We start from the raw sequence: 4,514 nt of genomic DNA on the forward strand, positions 1-4,514 counted from the left end.
AAGGCAACCAAAAAGTGTATTGTTTCTTTTACCTCGTACTATTGTCAGTCGTTTTGGAATGTCTTTATTTCCCCGTACTATTGTAAATGTCTCTATTCTCCCTTTTTTCTATTGCCCTGTACGAAAGTCGCTTGAAATATATTAATTTCCCCTCTTCCCGTACCACTGTCACTGTTTTTCCGTGCTATAATGTCACTGGATTTTGGAATGTCTATATTATCCCGTACAATTGTCAGTGGTTTTAACTGTGTCCATTTTCCCTTACTTTGTTTGTTTGTTTGATTAATTAACGTCCTATTAACAGCTAAGGTCATGTAAGGACGGCCTCCCATGTATGCGGTGTGCTGCGTGTATGTTGTGCGAGGTGCGTGTTTCGGGAGACTGTGGTATATTCATGTTGTGTCTTCTTGTATAGTGGAACTTTTGCCCTTACTAATGTCATGGATTTTGTAATGTCTTCAATGTCATCGGCTTGTCTACTCGAAATCGGTTCTGGCACCCCATGTCTCAATTGTAGATAATTATGAAAAATTAAGTTCATGTCTTAAAAAAATTAACATCAACGGGTACTTACAGAAATACTTAAAGCATATCTTGCAATAGATCTGTTTTGTGTCAATGATTAATATTAACAGTAACGAATAGATAATTTTGTAAAAATAACACAAAACCTTAAATAAACCGCGAAGCAGTATATGATGAGAGTACACTCAAAATGTTGTTTTATCTTCATAACAAACAGTTTATCAAAGTTAAACATTATAATGCAATTTATTAAAGATATTCTCGTCAAAACTCCATTTTTTAATGAGTATCTCAACCAGAATCAACATTGCAAACGACGACATTTTTCCTTTATAAACTATTATTAAGCGTATGAAAATGATCGATACAAGTATTAAACAAATAAGTATTTTTTTGTATATTTTGTTCAACCACAAGGACAGGCTACATTTGTATGTTTCAGTCCAACCATTCAATCTGATTAAAATACAGATCCTCATAAACACTCCGTTCAATATAGGATCTGACAATATCCCATATGGGGTCACGTTCGGATGACCTTTTACCACGTGTACTCCAGATCAAATACATTTTCTACACATTTCTACGTCAATTGATAACGCTATTTCGTCCCAGTAAGCATATACATTTAGCATTGTTGTGCACTTTGGGCGAGATGACTAAGTACACGAAAATAATTCGGACAGCTTTTTCAAACTAGTTCGTCCCCAGTCAGGATTCTGGCAGTGCCAATTTGATTGGCCATTTCCAAAGGTCATTCTGACGTGACCCCTAAAGGTATGTTGTCAGATCCTCATATTAAACGTAGTGATAATAAGGATCTGCTTTTTAATCAGATTGTCCAACCATTATACGTTGCTTCCCCTGAGATAAAACATTTTAACGTATGATGCCAGAAATTACATAAATTTTCTATTTGCTCTATGCTTTGTATTAATCTGAAAATATATATGTTGATCATTTATGAATTAGTTACTTAGGAATAAACTATAAATGTGTGTATCAGCTTTTTATATGTATATACCTAGACAATGTCACAATAAGATAAAAATTGGATTTCCGCATCTCAAGCACCTCAACTTATAGTAACGACTTAAGTTTCCGTAATGAGTATCCGCTAAATTACTAGTATAACCGGATGTGAGGTGTGTCCTTGTTAACGCTTTTCGCCATCACGTTATAATAGCCTTTTCTCATGCTCAGATTCAGCATTTTTAAAACATGTTATGTATTGTATATATAATATATAAAATAATACGTTTTTACCCGTGATCATCATGATCACCGTGAAATTCATTACTCGCGAAGATAGCTATGTGTACAGTTGTTAAGGTATTAAATTGGTCTAAATTGCTTTTTGTACGGGAATACTCTAAACACACTTTCATTCTGTCGCGGATATTCAATTTCTGGGTATCAATTTTAAAACAAATTCGCAAATGTGAACATTCGTTAATTAAAAACAAAATAAATGCATATTTCTATCAATGTAGATGATAAATATCAAGTGCTTGATTATTGAAACATAAAATATATAAATTTTCGCAAATTTGCTTGGATCGCGATATTCGCGCATGAAAGTTAGTTTAAATTCCATTATCGCGGAATTTCACAGATATAGAACAGGTTGTATCCAGTACAAAAAAAGTCCAACATAAGGAAGTCTTCCGATTGTCTTGTACAGCCACACCTCTGTGTTCCGCCATTGGGCTCGCCATCTGCCCACGACCGCTCATTTGTTTGAATGACCTGATTGTCGCTGATATACACCCAAACATCATTATCATTCCTCTTTCTGCCGGTATAAAATATATCGCTGTATGCTACAAAGAAAAAAAAATAGACGCAGCATTGATTAATTAATCGACATGAAATCGTGTCATTTACTAAAAGCTTCATACATATTTTTAAACGAAATTCGACTGGGAGTTATATTTAAAAGGAAATCACTGTATTTAAGACTGTCCAAACACTCTGGTATATCCATGTGGACTATCAAAACGAAGATACAGTATATAATAGTAGTAACCTGTCGTCGCCGGTATATATACGTAGCGAGCTCACTACTTTGAGGACCATAATAACGTTGTTGTTTTTCAGAATAAATAACATCTACTTTTATGATGTAACAAATTATGTCATTGCAAATATATTGGTTTGTATTTAGGAAATCAAGCAATGTATAAAACTGAATCGGTGCACTAACTGGATATTCCTTCCCTTACCAACACGACTTGGTAGATTGTCCATTACAAACGAGGCTTCTTTGTTTTACTTAAACTCAACCAGATTGGCTCCCATTTCAGAGCACCGCCTCTAGAGTAAGGGAAAATTAGAAAATGACAAATATCATTAAAAATACAAAGCTTCTTGGAACATCTGTAATTTTTTTCAAGAATTAAGCAAAATGAAGTAAGACTGGATAATGATAATTGATTATTCCAATCTTTGTTTAATTTAATAACGTCCTATGAACAACCAGGGTCACGTAAGAACGGCCTCCCATGTATGCGGTGTGTAGCGTGTGTGTAGTGCGATGTGCGTGTTCTGGGAGACTGCGGTATATTCATGTAGTGTCTTCTTGTATATTAGAACTTTTGTTGTATTTGACCGCATTATATGGTTATTTAGCAAAAAATAAAAACCTACATCAACAAATTCAACTACTTATGATATACCTCATCATACGTTGCTACCCAATATTAAAACAATTTTCAAAATTAAAAAAAATATCAGTATGATACATTTTATGTAAATCAAGGACTATAGGAACGCTAGTCTGTACGCTCTGAAATGTACAAGTATGATAGGTTAATGGTACACCAAGCTTCCCGAAACCCTCTTATTGACCGTTTTTATATCAATGATATGATTAAAACTCACCACCGCTGACGCCCATGAGGTTTTCTCGGATGTTGTTGAGACGTAGTAACACTTTTCTGGAGACGCGATCCAACCAGCATCACAGTCACGTGGTGGATTCGTCGTGGTAACGGTGGTCGTAGTGACAGTAGTTGCTATAATTAGACAATATATTTATTTTAACGTGTAAACATAGATCTGATTGTCATAAATGACGAATGACCAAGGCCTGATATCATAAACGTCCTCTCCATTTTACAAATCAAATTAAAGAATAAATGCCATCATATATCTCTATTACCCGCAACAATTTGGTATGGTGGATACTATATGTATTGTTATTATTACTAAACAAAAAGACAGGCATATCTATGTAAAACATAGCGTCTTAATTGCAATAGTACATTGCGGCTTGATATAATTATATTTAAATGCCATCTATCGTTTAACGAAGAAAAACACATTTCTACCTACCTTGTGCGAGAAAAGTCTAAAATTTATCCTTGACTGTAACAAAAGGCCGGTGAATATTCAATGAACCCCAGTGTAAAGCAAAATATACAAATATGTAATCATATTAAGCCAACATGCCTCAAAAAGAAAGTGCATCTTTTACCAACAATTAAAAAGACACAATATTACCATCATTTGTGTTTTCCCTTTGAACCATCTCCCTCAGATTCTCCTGTTCTCTCTTCAAAATCCGCATTTCATTTTCGAATCCGGACATAATCTTTGAGAAATCATGAATTTGGCTAGATATTTCCCGTTTGAATTCCCGAATTTCCGTTGAGTTACATTCACACTGCTGACCGGAGTTTGTGCCGCCTTTTATTGCGTCGACCCGCCTTTGTAACTGACATACTTTCTCGTTGATATTGAAGTAAGTTGCGTTTAGAATACCAACAACTTCACTCGCTAAACTTTTCTCTTCATATTTTTCAATAGAATCGACATCATCCGAAAGAACTTCATCAAATGTTGTTAGCAAAACCAGAACAGCAAACACTGAATACGTCTTCATTGTTAGGTTTGGAGTTTCAGCAAAATCTATATGTACATTTGCCTCTATGACACATACTTGACCTTTACGTCGTTGTACGCTGAAGTGTTGCGGAAATTCTTAC

The 4,514-nt window shown here is 34.8% G+C and overlaps 1 pseudogene; it reads right to left on the reverse strand.

Annotated features, from left to right (window-relative positions):
* Positions 1 to 742: 742 nt before the first annotated feature.
* LOC138309720 (uncharacterized) lies at positions 743 to 4,514 on the reverse strand (annotated as a pseudogene).

Source organism: Argopecten irradians, chromosome 15 (genome assembly GCF_041381155.1).
Source record: "Argopecten irradians isolate NY chromosome 15, Ai_NY, whole genome shotgun sequence".
Classification (NCBI taxonomy): domain Eukaryota; kingdom Metazoa; phylum Mollusca; class Bivalvia; order Pectinida; family Pectinidae; genus Argopecten; species Argopecten irradians.